At 44.2% G+C, this 19,859-nt stretch overlaps 1 protein-coding gene across 2 annotated transcripts in view; it reads left to right on the forward strand.

Annotated features, from left to right (window-relative positions):
* The first annotated feature begins 296 nt into the window (after positions 1 to 296).
* The window catches only part of Znf462 (zinc finger protein 462), a 141,093-nt gene continuing 121,530 nt past the window's right edge, over positions 297 to 19,859 (forward strand). For both annotated transcript variants that reach the window (XM_055605319.1, XM_055605320.1), the window contains exon 1: positions 297 to 989. The gene's annotated coding sequence lies outside the window, so the exon portion shown is untranslated. The remainder of the gene's footprint in view (positions 990 to 19,859) is intronic.

Below are 19,859 nucleotides of genomic sequence, written 5' to 3' on the forward strand. Positions count from 1 at the left end.
AGCCAAGGCAGGGCTCCTGGGGCAGGGCCGATGGTGCAAGCGCTATGAGCAGCGCGGCAGGGTCTTCAGTAGGGGTTTGCTCCTCTGACCAGGGAGGCCGGGCGCCTCCGGGACGCGAGCGCGCACGCCTGGGGCCGGCGGTCGCGCTCCTCGTACCGCCTTTTCCGCAGGTCTTTATTCATCTCATCTCTCTCTTCCCTTTCTCCTTTGCCTCCTTCTCCTCCTCTTCCTCCTCCTCCACCACCAGCACCTCCACCTCCTCCTCCACCGCCACCTCCTCTTGCATCTCACTGGCCTGGCTCTGTGTTGTTCAGAGTGACAAAGACAATGTCCCAGCCTTAACTTTGCAACCACCTTGCCTCCTTCTGGGGTTCAGCGCGGGAGGGGGGCGGGCAGCAGCCGCAGCTCCAGCATCTCCTCCAGCTTCTCCTGCGCTTCTTCAGCTCTTGGATAATTCTTTCTATTTTCCTCCAGCCCTTCTCTCATTTCTTTCTTTCTTCCCCTTCCTCTCTCCTGCACGTTGTTGTTATTAGAAAGGCTTCGCGCACCCCCTGGTGCTCTGGCGTTTTGTGTGGCAGGAGAAGATTGTCTTCTCTCTTTCTGTCTTGCTTTCTCCCTCTGGTTGCTCATTATTCAGAGAGAGAGACACAGAGGGAGGGAGAGAGAGAGAGAGAGAGCGCGCGCGAGGGAGAGGGAGGAGAGGAGAGAGAAGAGCAGAGAGAGGGGAGAGAGAGCGAGAGGAGAGGGAGGGAGGGAGAGGGGAGAGAGACGGATATCTCAGGTCATCTGCAGCTGCAGCGAGTCTGAGGAGCCGAGGAAGGCAGGGAAGATGGCGATCCTCCATTGCTGAGACCCGGCAGAAGCACATGAGACTCCCAAACAACTTCCACAACAATAACCCGAGCAGGAAGAAGAGAAAGAGAAAGAGGATAAGGAGGCGGTGGGGCTGGAGAACCCGAAGCACCTCCCGGCGCCGGGACGCTTCTTCTGTAAGTTACTGCAATTAACCACCACCTCCGGGGTGGTCTGAGTGCTCCGGGGAGGAGAGCGCGGGGCGGTGGAGGCACAAACGCGCTCATTCATTCGGCCAAGGAGGGCTGGCGTCGCGGGGAGGAGAGGAAGTCCCCTGCATGGGCTAGCTATGAGGAGAGAGGAGAAGAAGCTAAAGAGAAGAGAGACCGTGGGGGGGGGGGGGGGGGGGGGGGGGGGGGGGGGGGGGGGGGGGGGGGGGGGGGGGGGGGGGGGGGAGAGGAGCAGGGGGGAGGAGGAAGAGGAGGAGAAGAAGCTAGGGAGGAAGAGGAGGAGGAAGAGGAGAAGGTGGTGGTAGCTGTTGAGGTGGCTGTGCTTTTCCTGCTGGCTGCTCCTTCTGCCTTCTGCTGGGGTGGGGGAAGAGGCGAGCCCTGTGGCTTAATTAATTTCGTGTAGTTCTGTGAAGAGAAGAGAGAGAGAGAGAGAGAGAGCGAGAAAAAAAATGAAAGATGAGAGGAGAGAGCTGGAGGCTTAGGACGGATGCTCCGAGTGTGGGGACAGGAGTAGGGACACAGAAGGGGGGCGGAAGGCTTGAGGCCAGGAGAGAGAGACCTGAGCCCGAGCCAGAGGGAGCGAGCGAGGGGTCAGAGGAGGGAGCGCTCGGAGCGAGCGGCCCCGACCTGAGCGGGTTGACCTCTTTCTTTCTCTGTCCCTCTGCTTCCTTTCCCCTCCTCTGTCTGCCTGTCCCCCGCCCGATGGCAAAGCCGTGCGGATTGGCACCCCCCCCTCTTCCTCAGGTATTTGGCTCTCCTCTCTCTCCTCTCTCTCCGAAGTTGGGATGCGGGGTCGGGATGTGTCGAGGGGGTGGCTGCCGCCGCCGCTGCTGGGGAGGAGTGAGGCGACGAGCCGGGGGCTGCGGGCCGGGTGGGGGCGCAGGTTGAGGGACAGCTGAGGAGCTGTCTCCAGGCTGAAGGTTCAGAAGCTTCTGGTTGGAGGAGGACAACGGTTTCTGGAGAGGAGAAGCCATTACACACGCCTGGCTCTCCTCTGAGGCTGGGAAAAAGGAAGGCAGGGGCCTGGGGGTGGGGGTGGGGGTCGTCTCACCCCTGGTGCGGTTCCCAGGGGTCTGCCCTCCCTCCAGGCACGGGGGAAGCTGCAGCCGCCCCCCCACTGGAGCAGCCCCTCTCTTTCCCTTTCTTTATCTCCCTGTCCTCCATTTGCAAGCTGTCTGCTTTGGTTCCAGTCCAGACTCCAAAACACAAAGCTCCTTCTCACGTTCATTCTCCAGGCTGTTCACCGTTCCTGAAGGAACCCTGGTTTTCTTTTCATTGTGGCTCTTAACCTACAGAGAGGGAGGGGAGGAGGTTGCCTGGACTTCCTTTTATATTCCTCCCTAACCTTTAAAAAAAAAAAAAAAAAAGAAAAGAAAAGAAAAAAAGAGAAAAGAAAAGAAAAAAAGTTTCATTTTTAAGCACGCGCCTGGCATGGGGAAAGACCAACCAGTTGGGGCTTTCTCCAGGGCTCCCGGGGGCTGTGTCTGCGTGTCTGTGTTGGCTGTTTGGCATGGTTTGGTTTTGTTTCTGGAGGTTGCTCGCAGGTTTGGGTAGGAAGTGACTAGTTGGGGTTGAGAGCTGAGGACTGAATCAGGTAATCCTTGTCATGCTATAACTCCACCAGAAAATGGAGGAGAGCGGGCTTCCAGGAGACAAAGCTGGGATGAGAAGTGTTTATAGAATTATGGATGTCTCCATTTTGAAGCTCTGTTGGTGATGGCTGGAGCAAGAGGCATGCCTGCCTACTCCTTTTCCCTCTCCAGAGGGAGACCTTGTGGTTCCTCACTATCTATTCATTAAGCAAGGAAATGAGGGCTTTTAAGGGTTCCTCAGATTTTTTCTCCCACCCAAGGAGTGTTTTCAGAAGTTACTGAGATGTTTGTTTCTATTTTAAAGTAAACTTTTGGAATTTTTTCTCCTTTGGAGTGGATCTGAAGGGTTTTTGACCTCCTTCAGGAAAGGCAAGGCAAAAACCTTAAAACATTTCCACTGAGATCTTCTCACAACTTTGAGCTGCTCCAGGTCCCCTGAATGTCTCCAGGAAATGTTATTTCCTCAGTGTGAGTGAGGATGGCTGGTGGCCTTAAGCTGAGATTTTTTTTTTTTTCTTTTGAGTTCTGGGGCTTGGTTATCATCAGTGAGGTGCATTGCAAGACTTTATTGTCTTGCTTAGGTTGATTTCTCCCAGAAAGAATAGAATATATTTCTTCCAGATCTCAGAGGAACCTCTTCAGACTGGCAGCTTCTTATGGTTCTCCATGCCTCTTCAGGCTGCTTGCTCCATTTCTGTGTTAGGCCTGCTTAGTTCCTTTGTTTCCCCCTTCCTTTTCCTTCTGCTGCTTTTTCCTCTCCTGTGTTCTCCAGTACTGTAAATCTTGAGAAATATCACTATGTCTTCTTAACAATGTCACTATGGAAACAAATGATGTCAGTTGAGAAAACCTTATGTCCAGGTATCTTAACCTTTTTAATTGGAGGAATTTATTAATCTTGTAGGAAGACATTTTGTGAAGATGGTTTGAAAACAGGAGCCAGTCCTACCTCAGCATGCACACACACACACACACACACACACACACACACACACACACACAATGATGTGAAGCCCTTCACAGTTTAGTTCTAGAGACTGTATGCAATTGACCCAAGTAAAGAAGTGAATTCTGAAATGCTTTAGGAATTTATAAAAGCCAACCATGAAGATGTTGCTTTTCCATTAGGTAAGGTAGCCATCTTGAGGATGAGGGAAGATGTTAGAAGAATTTTAGATGGACAATTGGAGATAGATGAGGAAGGTTTCACATTGGGATGAAAACTTGGAGGAGATTCAGAACCAATTAACAGATTCTGAGGGGGCTAATTGGACCTTGCTTTCAACTAAGGAGAAATATAGAGAGGTACCAGCTTCAACAGAAATAAGGAACACATTGGTGAGACACTTAGACCAGCCTTTTTCTTGCTTTGCTTTCTCATTATGTGTCAGATTTTTGTACGAAAAGTTCCTTCTGTCTACAGTGTTTTTGTGCATATTGAAGTGGTTTTCTTTTCCAGATGTAATTATATTCTGTTGAGTAGCTGGTAGCAATGTCACTCAGCAAATGCACAATGCTGTATATGACAACATCACATTTTTCAAACCAAACTGTTGTGTCATTAATTGAGGGTTATTGTTCTTCTGAGGGGTGTGAAAGGAGACAGGGAAATACATGGCTCTTTAGCTTATAATTGTCCATGGTCAATGAAGTAAAACCCTGTTTGTACAGATGAAGATATATGGTTTTCAGCTGATGTGTTTGCTCATTTAAAAATATGATATTCAAATATTTGCCCCTTTATTAAAGACCTAGGCTTCTCCAAGAGAGATTAGAAAAAAATTCTTGCCTGGAATCAGAGCTTTTATTTTTCATTTTAGGATGTTACCTTTTGACTGAATCACTTTGGTTTTTAAGTTGTCATGTTATATTTAAGTTTGGTAATGCATATATGGATGCTACTTATTCAGATGGAAGTTTAAATGCAGTAGATAGTTATTTGGGCAAGTAATTATCAGATAATTTTGCATCTAATTAACTTGTGTTTATGTAAACATAAATATTTTGCTCTTGAAACAAACTTTCATGATATCTTTTTATGGTTGTTAATACTGACGCTAGTGATTAGTGATTAATTTGTTTTAGTGTGTGGTGGGGGTGGGGTGATGAAAAAAAAAACCCTGCCAGTCACTACAGCAGCTTGACTCACTACAATTTTTACTTGTAAATCAAATGATTTGGTGTCTTCTAAGACAGTGTTAGAGTTGAAGCTATGTGAAGGGGAAAATTGAGGTACTTAATAGGCATTTTGGAGTTTTGAGAATGTGTTCTGATAATCTAAAAGATACTTGCATATGCTTTGTCCTTAATCAGCATAGGAGGTCCCATAACATTTTTAAGGGCATGGATTCTTGATTTTTTTTTTTTTCTCTAGACCTACACACTGAATTAAGACAAATATTTTGGATTAAGCACCGTGAAAGAAATAAAAAAATAATGGCAGGTTGGACTTCTCTCTTGCTATCAAAGCTCACAGATCCTTTTTTTGGTTTGAGATACCAATCCACAAGGATTATCCCTGCCATACAAGAGAGAGTTGTTGCATCTTCATATTCACTAATATTTCTCTTCTTGATTTTATATATGATCCATTGACCTCATTCCCTGAAGATGCCCCTTACACCACCCCTACTCTCACCTTCTGTAGAAAAAAAACTTTTGGGTGGATTAAAAAAATATATGTCCATTTTTTCTAATGTGTCTGCTGGAAGACAGTAGTGGGTAGGAGCTCCAACTTTACTAATGTGCTTCTGAGTACTTGTCAGTTTCCTTGAAAGAAGTGAGGGGTAAGGTTGCTCTGAGCTTGAGTCTTGTTTTATATGTGATGGAATTTAATAGAGTTTAGTCTTCCTTTAATTATTACTGATGTTGGTTGAGGTAACCTTCATCTTCTTTGTGGTATGTGTGTCTTTCAGATTGAGAGTTCACCGTGTTGTACAATAGAGAACTGATGGGCCTGGGTTGATTATTCTAAGTTGGGAGCAGAGGTGCTGGCGAAGCGGAGTGCTGTTTGAGAAAACACCACAGTCATGGAATAAGAGGCTAATATAGGAAACTAATCCAAACTGTAGAAGATTGTACATGTCTGAAGCTTTATGAGAAGTGCAGATTCAAAAGAAGTTGGGGCAAGGGCTTGGGCTGGAGCTCTGTGGTCGATTGAATGAGGCCCTAAATTTAATCCCCAGAACTTTTGTGGAAAAAAGAAAAAGAAAAAAGAAAAAAAGGGGGAAAGGAATATTTCCCTGGTCTATGGACAAAACTCAGTAAGTGGAGACATTTTGCAAACACATTTCACAAACACATATAAATGTGTTTGTGAAAGTAGCTTGTGAGAGTCCTATGCTTGTGAAGTTGATGACTTTGAGAGAAACAGTATCTGAGTGTTGGTGACCTATTAATTGATTATGAGAAAACAGAGAAGATAATAGATAATTCTAAAAGAGAATTCCTCTCCTTGTGTAATATGCCAAGACATCTGGCAGATGTTATGTGGGGCCCTTAGGAATGGACAGTTTAATTTTAGCTCTAGCAAGGAAATGGGAAGCTCTGAGCTCTTTTAATAGTACAAGTCTTAGTTTGGGGAAGGTTGCTTAAAATAATATGAAAGAAAGGAAAAGAGGCATTTTGTGGAATATGAGAGAACTGTAGGAGAGTACGCTGAGGGCTTGGGGATGACAGAAAAATCATTATTTCTCAAGTGGAAACTAACATCCGCGTCGCTAAAAATTGACAGCTATTTACATTATAAGTGAAGAATATTAAGGTGTTAATACTCGCTATACAAAACTACCAGTTTAGGAGCTAGGTATTTTTTTTTTATACCTTAGAGAGATAACATATTTCAGATATGCTTCATCACCCTCACTTGACCCAAGAGGAAACTGGCACACAGACATGAAGTGACTTGCTTAAGGTCAGAAAGTTCAGGTGTGACGAAGCCAGGCCTAGAGCACAGGTCAGGTTGGATGACTGCAGCCACATGCCCTTTCCACTCCCCCAAGAGGATCTGATGGTTGTTGTAGCTGCGGGACAGCTGTCCCCTCCAGGCCTAAACACTCTGAGAAACTCTGCAGTCCTCGCTTTGTAGGGCTGGAGGATGGATGTGTTGTTGTTTAACGTGAAGGATCTTGGAGCTGAGGAATTACACTTCCTTCAGAAATGCAAAGGCCTATTTAGCAAACCTTTAGCTGCTTGGTTGATAGCTGTATTTTTCTTTTAAGTTTTCTGTTTGCCTCTCTAGTTCTACCATCCAGGGCTTATAAGTGCTTTTCAAATGCCCTTCTTTGGAAATTTGTCTGGGTCTATTGCAACTTGCAAAAAGTGTCCACAATTGGACTCCGAGGATCTGTTTTGCAACATGGTGCAAATTCAAATTGGCTGCTCTCAGACATGCCATTTTGTAATATTGATGAATGGTTGAGAGGTAAAAATCTAGTCTTAACTGGTGATTTTCTAGTATTCACTACTCATTCAAAAAAAAAAAAAGTACTTTTTATATATCTTCTTGAGTCCTAACTCTCTCTTGCAGATCAGTGGCTATTTCCCATTCCCCCAATAAACAGGCAGTTATTATTCAAATGACTTGGGCAGAGTCCTTTGGAAAGGGTGAGGCGGGTTTATGTTGTGGACATTTTGTAAACATTTTTTTTTTTAATAATCCCAAGTGGGAGAGTTTAGTTTGTCCATACCTGTTAATTGTCTCGTGCAAAGTGTGGTCTTTGGCAGCTGGAATTAGTTGAATTCTGAGCACTTTTTGAAGGGTATAATATGATAGCCCAGAGGAAGAAGGTGTTGGCAGAGGAGGCAGAGGAGGACTGTTTGCTGCGAATGCTGGCTTGCTGGTTACCTGGACTTCTGGATTTCCAGATGACTGATATTGGTGTTGCCCCCAAAAGATGCTACGACCTTACCCAGCAGGAGGAAGTAAAGAGGGCTACGCCCCCTTTCCCTTACAACCTTCTTTTTCCCCTACCTGGGGTTGGCAGATTGGAAGGGAGGTATAAGCTTTAAGGAACCTCCAAATGAAGTAGTGTTTGAAAAAACTAGCACCTACAAGTGGCAACCAGACATAGGGCTTGGAATAATACAATCTGGTTTCTAATGCCATAGAGTCGACAGAAGGGTACGGAGAAATGAATATACTGTTTCAGGATATAAGGAAAAGGTTTACCATTGGTTTCTCTCTTCCACTTTACTCCCAGAGGAGATTTTCTGGTTTTGCTTCTTCGTCTTCCTGCATTCTGTTTTAAAGAAGGTTGTGAGAATGATTGAACAACTGGAAAAGTTGCTAGTGGATATGCAGGGGTTGGAGAAACAAAAACTGGATGAAATAGAAAAAAAAAAATCAGAAGGTTCACTTGTTTTGAAAAGGGTTGCAGAGTTGGCAGTGCAGGTATATAATTTGCAGGTAGAGGTTGAAATGCTTGGAAAGCAAAAAGCACCATTGGTAAAGGGAGAACACCTGGTAACTAAGAGCCAGGGTTTCCCACAATTGTCTCTCAGTCCTGCTCTGAACACTTTTGGTGTCAAGTTCCCACAGCCTCTGTGTGAGGCAAGGGGCTGGGAGAAGCAGAAAGCCTTACAGAGTGAAAGGGTTAAAGAGAGACAGCCCATTTCAAGAAGAAAGGTTAAATCTGAGCAAACTCAGCTGCCAGAGGAGCAGCCTCTGGTTACGAGATCACCACCATTAACTTTCCCAGCAGCTGCCTTAGATATCCAAGCAGCTAAGAGAACTGCACCCCCTCTCCCACTAACCCTTTCTTCTACCTCGTGTTAGGGTGTTGGAAGGGATTTGGGTGGAGAAGGGAAAAAGAGACAAAAAACCCAAATAAAATAAATTTAAAAAGTACGCCAACAGGTTTCCATGCCTGTCTCCTCTTGGACAAGAACAAGCAATTTTATAAGGAAGAAGAGCGATGTTTGGAAGTTTCCACATTTTCTAAGCTTCTTCCAAACAAATGCATAAATTCTTAATCTTCGAGGCAGCCCAGAGAAGGTAGTACTGGATAGGGGACTTCTGGCAGAAACACAGTTAATGCTGTAAACAGTTGAACCTCAGTGTGGCACTCCTCCAAATGAGTTGACTATCGAAAATAAAATGTTCCAGAAGAACTGGGAGAACAGGAAAGAAGTTAAAACAGCATGGTTTGCATGCCAGGGCTGAAGGAAAGAGAAAAAAGTTTAGGGTATAAGGGGGTGGGCACTGGGAAGAAGATAATCAGAGCTGAACTGTCTCCTGGGTTTATGAGACCCAGAAGTTTCCAAATTCAGCAAAGTGGGTTTTTATGAATCTAGATGGAATCTGCAGCTTACTAGGAAGCTCCTCTGAATTTCTGTCCCCTTGAACTGTGCAACTGATTAATGAGAAATCCAGCAGAAGTGATTTGGATTTGCAATTCTTGCTTGGACATGCTGTCATATAACTGATCTTTTTTCCAAGGACCATGACCCTCTGCAGTTGTGAAGTCTTCAGATGTGTGGCTCCAGTGCAAAGTTGATTAATGGGGCAGTTGGGTGGGGGAGTAGAGTGTCCTGGTAGGAGAAGGTGCTGGGACTGTCCTGTCACTTCTGGGGAGCAGCTTGCTTCAGGTCTTCAAAGCATTCTTCCTTAATTCCTAGCTGGACACATTTCTTCTTGACTCATTCTTGGAGGGTTGGAGGGAAGGTTCCTTTTCATGCCAGCCCATGGGTGTTTCGGTATTGATTTCTTAGCCTTTGTGTGTTTGCTTTGTTCAGATCACTGTCTGTTGCTTCTGGATATTAATAAGATGCTTAATGCTGTACCTATCCACTCTTAAATGCAACTTCACTCACAGGGTAAAACCTGCTCATGGGGACAAGGGATTGATCACTTGTGTATTTTTGTTTTCTGTTTGTTTGTTTTGTTTTGTTTTGTTTTTTTAATTGAAGACGAGGACCGTAATTCAGAAAGTTAGTTGCTAGGCATTGGAGGAGACTTTGAACAGACAGGAAAATGGAGAAACTGTTCCCAGGACCCAGTGGATCCTGATTAAAAGTTTTAGGATCACTTAAAAGGGAAGGAAGCATTCGCCCAAGGTGAGTAAGCAGAGACTTACCTTGGATTCATATTGGTTAGAGCACAGAAGGAGCCAGAGGCCCAAGCAGAATGACTGTGTCAGAACTAATTAAGCCCAGGATTTGTGGAGAGGCTTATCTGCCTCAGAGCCCAGCTGGGGAAGGCCAGACTCATTCTCTAAGCCCTCGTCTGGCCAGTTGAACCAGAACACAAGCTAAGGCCCTCCAGTTTTACCTTCTCTTCCCTATGCAGGTGTAAGAAGGCAAAGCAATTATTCTTCAGATTCTTCAGTTTTTCTTATGTCTGTTGAGTGCTTCTCTCTTGAGCTGGGAAATGCCAGAGGCGGTGGGGTAGGGGTGGGGGAGTGGAAGCTGGTTACCTCAGAGGGCACATTCTCCCTGTTAACACTGCAAATGTGCCTATCACATTGTACCCTATTACTCAGAAAATAATTGTGCAGTAGCACAATGTGGGCTACTTGAAAGATGTTTGCTGCACAAAGGTTCCAGTACTCACCTGCAGATTAAGAAATGGGTTTCTAAACCATCTCATTTCTGTTGCTAATGAAAAGCTTTGGAAGGTGCCTGTGAATTAGAGCTCCAGCTGCTATCATGGTAGGGAAGTTAGGCCTTGAAAGGATACATGGATTATCCCGTCAGAAAAGCAAACAGTAGCATCAGCACAAGTAGAAAATAGACAGGGTTGTTAAGCTAACAGAAAAGTAGGCTAAAGCATTGCTGTAATTATATGGTGAAAATTTACTGGGAAAGAGAGAGCCTGCTTGGTTGGCAAAGGGAAAAGACATGAAGGTAGGGGAATAATTGACAAGTCAAAATAGAAGAGGACTGTCCACTGGGAAGTAAGGCATTGCTCTTAAGAAAGCAATAAAGCAAGCAGAGAAAGACCTTGTAATTTGGTACCCATTCCATGTGAAATATGAAGATCAATGGCTAAGACACACATTCTTTAGTAAGTTTCTATTGGGAAAAAAACTAGAACTGGACTTGGAAGACAACTCATGGGACTTCCGGTTTATAATTGCAGCCCTTTGGTTAAAGGACAGATGGAAACTTGAGGGAGCTGGTTAAGTAGGCTTGGTGCAGATTTTCTTGGAAAATGAATGATGCAGAGAATAGAGCACTGTCGCGAATAGCTGCATTATTGATGGGCAGAAAATGTGATAGTCCTCTAAGGTTATCCATGGCACTTCTCAGCCTACACTCTGAGCAGCAGAAGAAATGAAAACCAAAGACCTGTTTCTTTCAGAGAGGAAAAGAGTGGACCATGAGCACTGCCTGGGTGTCCAGTTAAACCATTTGATTCAGCATAGGCTGATGGACCAGTCTACTCCCGCATTTTCAAATTCAGAATTAGGCCTTTGAGGTGCAAGCTATTTAACCATTCTCATCCCTGGTTACATTATCCCTTTTTGTTATGAACAATTAATCAGCAACTGAACAATAGTTATTCAACTGAGGTGGTCATGGGCCTCATTTAGGCATTCTTCAGTTGGGGCAGAATGGGAACACTGGGCTACAGACTAAAGCTACCCTAAGGTAGAGAGCAGCTAGAGATCATGTTAAGATTTCAACTTAATCACTTACCCACCAGAACCCCCCCCCCCCCCCGTTTTCAATAGTGAATAGTCTCTGAAGAATGTCATAGTGTTTAATAGTAGTAACTAGTAGGAGGGAGTTTGAATGTCAGAGTTCAGGTACAAATCCTCCTCCCCTTTTTGCTGTCAGTTGAATGTTATCCTAATATTGAGTGAAAACAATAGCAAGTATATATGATTGCTTCATCAAAAAATTCTGCCAAATCTTATTTAGCACAGGCGTACGGCGGAACCCTTCAAAATGTTATTTTCCTCCTGTTTGGGCTCATAGTTGATAGTAATACCAGGTTTAATACTGAGGATCTAGGGCCTGCTCATGAAGTGGAAGAAACCAAGGGTTAGGGAGATAATTTGCCCAGGGTCACGAGCTAAGGAGTAGGGGAGCCAGAGTGCACTGGAGAGGTGCCTTCCTCCAGAGCCTTGGCTCCCTGCTGATGGGCCCTGACCTATATGCTAATAGCTTATGTTCCTGATGTTCTGTCTCCTCCCGTAGCCAGGAGTCTTTGTGCTCTGGAAGGGAATCTGCTCATAATGGGAAATTGATTGATTGTAATGTATTGGTTAAGAGGATAGAGGCAGCCTGCTCCAATAAGTTGAGAAAGTGTTTTATCAACAGCACCCTCTTGGTAAAGCACCTTTGTCTTCTGATTTACAGAGGAGACTCGGAGGACTCACTCGGGAGAATACATATTTTTAAATTGTATCAAACTCATTAAAATGCTTATACAGACAGAGCTTTAATGCAAGCACTTACCTGAACTGGCAGACAGACAAGCTATGTGACTCTCTCTTAGGTCCCTTTTGGAAATCTTGATGCTCAGGATTGGCTTTGTTGCCAGAAGGCTGATGAATGTTTTCAAGAAGCTCCACAGACAGACATTTGAGAGTTAGTGAGTGATCATTTGTGGAAAATGGGGCCGATTCTCTTAAAAATGTGGGTGCTGTTACTCTGTGCTCTCTGTAGTGGTTACCATCCATTCTCCTCAGACTGTAGAGAGACAAGGAATGTTCCAGTCTTGTTTGGTTCTTTTCAGACTGTTCCTGAACAGTCCAGAAGCTGCTGTGTATAGGTGACCACAGATGCTCTTCATAGAGTGATTGGTGGTCCTTATGGAGATAGAGGTGGTCCATACACTCCTAACTTAACCAGGACTATGAATGTTCTGTAAGATGAGCCATTAGACACTACTGGCTGAATGGCCTCATCAGCCTGCAAACAACTAGTGCTAATTCCGTGATATCTTTACTGTGTTGTGTGCCGGTTATCTGAATTCTGGATCCCAGGCAGACATCCAGATAAAACTTTTATAGAAGAGTAAACATATACCCTGTTTTTAAAGTGCTCAAGGAAAGGCCATTTTCACCTCATTAGGATAATTACCTGTCAGACTTACCCAAACCATTGTTTCCCTTTCCTTTTTCCTGTGTTGGGTCTTGTACATGATAGAGAAGAACTTTACCCCAGAGCTACATTCCCAATCCTATTGAGATGCAGCATTTGGAGGGCAGAGGCTGGTGGATCTCTATGTGATCAGGGCCAGCCTGGTCTACATAGAGTTCCAGAACAGCCAAGGCTATGTAGAATGACCCTGCCTCAAAATAAGCAAACAAACAGAAATAAATAAAGCAAATGAAACCTCATTAGAGTGTAGTGGGTATTCATGGGAGAGAGTAACTATAGCAAGCACGTGATTCCTTTGGAGAGAATTTCTAATGGAGAGGAAGTGGGACTCAGTAGCAGCATGAACTGTGTTCCCATATCAGCCTATCTCAAAGAGTGGTTTTCGAACCAACTTATTCCATTGGTCTTCTTAATTTTTTGGAGAGGATCCTATCCAGGCTTCCTTCAGAAACTGCTTTGACGAAAGCAAGGTCTGGGTGCCACGGCAATCGGACATAAGATCTTCAACTTGTGAGCATGCTCACACTGCAGGAAAGAGAGCGCGGCCTTAGGGACATGTGTGAGGGAGGCAAAAAGATAAAGTGCATGTATTTAGGCCTGGCAGAGGAATTAGCCAGGATCTTGTAAAGGAAAGAAAAGAAAACCACATTTTCAGAGACAGAATCAACCTTATCACTAAACAATAAAAAGCACATCGTGTAGATTACATGAACTAGTGTGCTTTCAAGAAAACAAGACTTCTGTCCTAGCTAGCCCCTTGCAGTTCAGTCGGTCCTTCAGCCCCGTGGCTTTGCCTCCAATTAGTAATTTCTTGGGGCCGAAAAGTGGAGAGGTGTTTCAAGAGCAGATGTTGGCTGGCTGTGAAATCCACCCCTGCTCTGTGGTTGACTCGATGCCCCGTGTACTGGAGCGTTCTCTTTCTGACCAGTGGCTGCAGCTTGTTAGTCATGAATGAACATCACCCATAGGTCCTGAAATTAGCAAGTGTTAAATGTTATGTGATTATTAGGGGGAAAACAAGATAATCTAGTCAGTGGGCTTAATTAGGTTGTGATTGCCCAATTGCTGCTTCACAATAATTATATTCATAACCCCATTTCTAGACGTCAACTACAATTATCAGGGCTGACCCCAGCACAGGTAAGTGTTTGTGATCTTACCTGGAGCACCACTGGGTGGTGAATCCCTGCTGTCTCACCTCTTGTGACTTTCCCATGATCCCCTCCTCTGTAGAAAGGCCTGCGACAGTATAATTTTGCCTGCAACCACACACACTATGTTTAACTTGTGTTAGCTTCTACAGAAAAGTGTATTCTTAGATTTTAAACAGCAGATAAGACAGGAAAGCATAAATACACTAGCAGGTGAGATTCTTGAAGCATAAACATTTTTTAAATTGGCCACATTGTTTTTCTCTTAGCATATTGGTCTGTCAGTAGCTTTAATGTGCTTCATGTGACAAGATGTTTTATGTTATAAGGCAGAATTTCAAAGTGAAAGAATCATTTGTTTGTAAATAATGCTGTATCAACAGAAAGGTCTGAGAAACTCTAGAGGGAAACTTTTTATGATATTCCTTGCTTTGCCCCAAATTTGTGAAACTCATTGTCAATGTTTTTGTAGTGTAAGAACATCAGGCTAGGAGTTGGACTGCTTGCCCACCGGGGTGGTGGCCCATGTTGGTAATCCCTGCACTGAGGAAGGAGAAGCAGGAGGATCAAGAATCAGAGTCATCCTCAGCTACACAGTTTAAGGTTAGTCTAGGCTATATACATATATACATATATATCTTATGTATCTTATATATATATATATATATATTATGTATATATATGTATATATATCTCTTATGTATACAATATGCATATTGTATCCCTGTCTACATTATATATATATATACATATATATATATATATGTATATATTATATGTATATCTTATGTAAACAGACAGACAGGGAGAGCGAGAAATCCTAGCTTCATTGCTATGGTTATTTGCTGTGTGCTGTTTTGGTTTGGTTTTTGAGACATGGTCTCCTGTAGCCCTGGTTGGTCTTAAACTCTATGTAGCCAAGAATGACTTTGAACTTCTGTTCCATTTGCCTCTACCTCCTTAGCGTTGAGATTACAAATGTCTGCCCTCACAGCCAGTTTTATTTGTTTAGTCTCCTAAACGGAGACAGTGACAATGGTAACAAACGACAACCTTTATCAGAAGTGGGTATGTCTGTGAAGCTGAATCTGTGGCCCAGACGGTCATTTTGGCTGCTGTCCTCTTGGTAAGTGCAGTTCTGAGGGAAAGCAGTGCATTGAAAACTGCACTGTGGATAGACCTCAGTTCATCTGTCTGAAGAACAGCCGGCACCTGGGCTGGTGTGTGTGTGTATGCAGGTAGGGGGAGACAGAGGCAGAGAGAGAGAGAGAGAGAGAGAGAGAGAGAGAGAGAGAATCTGTCTCTATTTATTTCTGTAACATCAGCATTACTTCTCTAGTGAAAATTTCCTTCTGTGTAGGGGTCTCCCTGAAGCAAGTGTGTAGAGTGTGGGTCAAGCATATTATACTACGTAAGTACGGTTGAGATTTGTTCCTTCCTTGTGTCTTCTTGGCTGAGTCACTAAACCTTTTTATAATGGTTTCCTACCCCTGTCTCCAAATGGTATTTGTAAGTAAATTGACATGAGGGCTCCAAAAATGTATGTATGGGAGTCCTGGTTTATTTATTTATTTATATTCATTCTTCTTTTTTTTTTTTTTTTTTTTTTTTTTTTTGAGAGGGGCAGAACTCTTCTCCAAGTTCTCTTCCTCGTTAAAGATTATTCATTTGTTTGTTTTTATGTGTGTGATTGAGTGCCTGCCTGTATGCCTGCCTGGTGCCTGTGGAGGCCAGAAGACAACATTGGAATTAGAGGCTGTGAGCCTCCTGTCGATGCTGGGAACTGAACTAAGGTCCTCAGCAAGAGCAGCTGGTGTTCTTAACCACTGAGTGTTCTTTTTGCTTCCTGAGTGCTGGATTACGGCGAGCACCAAGGATAATTTTTTTTTTCTCGCTGAGGGAGAAAGCAAAATGGCGACCTACCAGAGACCTGCCACATTTCTCTATATCCAGTGTCGTCTATGCTCAGTCTTTGGCCCTGCATCCATTTCTGAACTGTCCTGTTTTGTGCTGCATCTTCCCTGCTGAGAAGTCGGTACTGGCATCTCTTCAGAGGCAGACTCGACTACAAGGTGGTCTGAAAGCCAGCAGCAGTTCTAGGTCTTTGTGAGCTTGTCTAGTTGCTGTGGCTTTGCTGTAGTTGCTGTTGTGGTTTGTATTGCTGCTGCTGCTGCTGTTGCTGTTGATTTAGTTGTGGTATCACTGGGTAGCCTAAGCTGGTCTGGAACCCAGGGCAGTCTTTCCTGCCTCAGCATCCTGGGTGCTGGGATTAATAGACTTTAGCTACCAAACCCTGCCTCAGGAGAAAGGTGTGAACTGACAATGATACCATTTTCTCTTGGCAAGAGTACATTTGCAGGGTAAAGAGGCTGCCTATCACACCTTGTAGAGTTATCCCCTGGAGAGGTGTAAGGGTACAGTGTTTATAAATGTCTCTTGCTATCTTTGAAAATGGTCCTTACTGCAAAGGAAATACTGGATGTGCTGTTTTGGCTGCCTGCTTGGCTTCCTCCTTGTTCTACTGCCCATGCGGGGTGACTCTAAGCCAGGCTGAGCACTGCCCCAAGACCTTGGTTAGAAATGCCTTGGGTTCTCTCTGTGCAAGTGTCTGTTCTAGCAGCGTAGGTCTCCTTGGTCTTACCAGGTACTGTAATATCAGATGCTTTGGGATGTCAGCTTCAGGAGGCTAATTTTAGAGTCTTACTGGAATATGATGTTTCAGAATGTGGTAAACATTGGTAAGTGTTGGTTGGGCCCTATGAGGCTTCCCTTATCTGCTGCTTTGCTTTGGCCATTGAAGTGGGGAATGTTGGTAACAAAGACGAAGAATGTCTAACTGTTTCTTTGGTAAAGTGAATACTTATTTTCTTTTTTTTTTTTTTTTTTTTTTTACACTTAAAAACAAATCACCCAACACAGGCATTGTTTGGGAAGTCCTGAGAGGAAGATCTGGAGTTCAAGGCTAGCACGGGCTAAGTGAGTCCTGGTCAAAAAAAAAAAAAAAAAGGCAAATTACCCATACAGTTTTTTTGTTTGTTTGTTTTGTTTTGTTTGGCTTGTTTGTTTTTCTTTTTCACAGTTTGGAATTTTCTAGAAAGACAAATGTCTTTTTTAGGTTTTTTTTTTTGTTGTTGTTGTAAAAATTTATTTAAAAACTTTATGGTTAATGTTTAAGCATTGTGTCCAGAGGAACTTGAGAAAGTGGCTGTGTTCTTATTTATTGATATTTGAGCTTCTTGTAATTGAAAGATTAAATTATTTTATTTACATTCATTCATTCATTCCTTTTGTGTGTGTGTGGTGTGTGTGTGTGTGTGTGTGTGTGTGTGTGTGTGTGTGTGTAGAGGTCACAGCACATCTTGGGGGTCAATTTAAAAAAAGAAATAAAGAAACAAAGGAGCATGTCTGGTTCTGGGTTTCAGCACCAGATGAATGATGAAAGAAAGAAACAAAGAAAGAAAGAGAAAAGGAAGTGACTGCTCCTAGGTATGGTGAGGAAAAAGGTCAATTGTTGGTGTGTCGGAGAGCATAGCCAGAGGCAGGGACATCTGGGAGAATTCAGAGTGGACATGAGCAGACAGCTGCCATGTGGGGAGAAGAGGGAAGAGAAGGGAAAGGGCAAGTGCAGCAGCCAGGAGGCCCAATGGTGGGTTCCAAGAGAGCAGGGAACCACAATGGTTGGGGATATGTAGGAAAGAGCAGCTTAGCCCGCTGGGCTGGAGAGTTCCGGGGTGGGGGGTTTGGTATGCCAGCCAGGAGGACCTTCTAACAGAGAGAGACTGAGGGATGCAGGGTGAATCTGGTGGCTAGGTTTACTTTGATGTGTTAAATAGACACCTCAGCCATTTGTCCCAGGTTTGAGACCCGACAGGGAATTTTCCTGTTCATAAAAACTTTGTTTACATTTGTTTATTTTATCTGTATGAGTGTTGTGCCTGCAGGTATGTGGCTCCGTTTCTCTTCTTCCACTTTGTGGGCCTAGGGATTAAACTCTGTTGTTGGGCTTTGCAGCCAGGGCTTAAACCGTCTAAGCCATCTGACCAGCCCCAGATGAAAGATTGCTAGTCATGGAGGGAGGACCTGGAGCCATGGGTGGGGTAGTAGTTATTAGAGAGGTGCCCTCAATTCTCTAAGAGGTATGGGAAGGGAAAGTAAGTGCTGAAACTCAGAGACCTAATCACACCTAAAAGGCTAAGAGTGGAATGGCTTTCTACTTTCCTTGGACCTCAGGGTAGGACCATTACCTTCCCGTGTATTCCGTTAATTACCCGTTTCAGGATTCCTGCTTACCTGTGACGACAGAAAAAAAGCAGTTGGCTTTGAACTGAAAATTAAATTCACACCCTTATTTGCCACTTATTTTCTAGTTTTGTGAACTTAGGTCAGGATGCCAGTGGCTCCTAGTCTCCTCGTTTGTTTCTTTAGAGAATTCCATTCTCTCTGGCGAAAGGGAAGAGGCACAATGGGTGTAAAGCACCCAGCACCCTGCCTGGAGCCCAACAAGTGGCCACTTCTGCAGTTCATTTGCAATGATGAATTGGGAGCCACCAATGACGCTGGTGCGGATGACTTACTCCTTGCCCACTCATCTGAGGCCCAGCTTACATGCCTCATTGTAGGTTGATGATGGAGCTGGGAAGAATTTAATGGCTTCATCGCAGTGAGATGTGTTACATGGAAATTGTTACATTCAGAGAAATTTGTGCCTGCTCATATACCCATTCATGAAGTATTTTTTTTTTAGTACCAGGTCCACTTGCAGTGTGCCGATGTGGTCAACCTCTCAGAATGTGTGTGTGAGGTGTCTGTCTATCACAGTTGTGTTTAGGGCTTTTAGAGATGGTCTCTTCGGACACATTAAAAATAGTCTGGAGCCTGGGGAATGATGCAGGGTGACTTAGGTTCTGGGTAGTAGATTCTTCTATACATTCATTCATTTCTTTACCTTTGTGTGTGTGTGTGTGTGTGTGTGTGTGTGTGTGTGTGTGTACAATATAGTTTACTAAGCATGTAGTCAGCATTGCTGTGGTTTCTAATCTGGCAGATAATTTAAATATTTACTCCAAACGATCTTGTTCTCTGTTGGTGTGAAGTAGAGTTTCCAGTTATTTTTAGGTCATTTTCATCTTAGCAACCCTGTTGGAGATGAACCAGACATGCTGCTGTAAACTGTCCCCACATTTGGATGGAATTTAATAAAGTAAAGTTTAATGGTTTGGTCCCAAGAGGCAAACAGACCATCTGGTTAGCAGAAGGTTAGGTCAAGTATTGCATTGGCTGCTGAGAGGACCACAAACCAGCCGCCCTGACTGCATTGGTAATGTGTCCAGTTGCTGAATGCATGAAGCACTGAAATGGTGCTCTCAGGTCTGCCGAGCCAGCAGTTCTGTTACGACCGCTGTGACGCAGGAGATAATTCAGCCGGGCAAGCGGCAGCATGGGGGTGGATCTACAGTACAGGATGTGTAATGTCAACATGAAGGATTGGAGCTGGCAGAAGGAGAGGAAGCAGTCATTTCATGCCAGTGTGCAAGAAGCCTAGAGAGATGCTCTCTACCCCTCTTGCTTCTTGTCCTCTTCTGGAGCCTTCACGTTATGTGTTAAATGATTACCCTGTGAATGGTCCATGGCAAAACCTCAGCTGGTGTCTGCCTCTTTTGGAACCTGTCAGCGTAAACAGTAAGCCACAGTCCACACTCACATCGGGCAGGAAGAGTTCGCTACACAGACTGGCAGACAGAGAGAGGGCTTCGTTAGGCAGGAACATCTTTTTGTGCTTGAGATGGAATCCCATTGTAGGTCCCTTTGTGCTCCCCTTTGAGACTGGCCATCCATTCAAAGGCTGCAATCATCTCTGAACATTGTGCTGCAGCTGTAGTCCATAAGAAGGCTTCGGAATGGTTCCTGTGATTCTGCAGAAGCTAAGCAATTACATAATTGCTATGTTGCTGGAGAGAGCCATCAGGGCTGTCTAGTTCTCCTGGAAAGAAAGCATGCACAGTTTGAAGGGGTAGATTGTTTCCCCCTGTTAAACTTAAAAG

This window comes from Psammomys obesus, unplaced genomic scaffold (assembly GCF_907164565.1).
Source record: "Psammomys obesus unplaced genomic scaffold, mPsaObe1.curated_primary_1811, whole genome shotgun sequence".
NCBI lineage: Eukaryota > Metazoa > Chordata > Mammalia > Rodentia > Muridae > Psammomys > Psammomys obesus.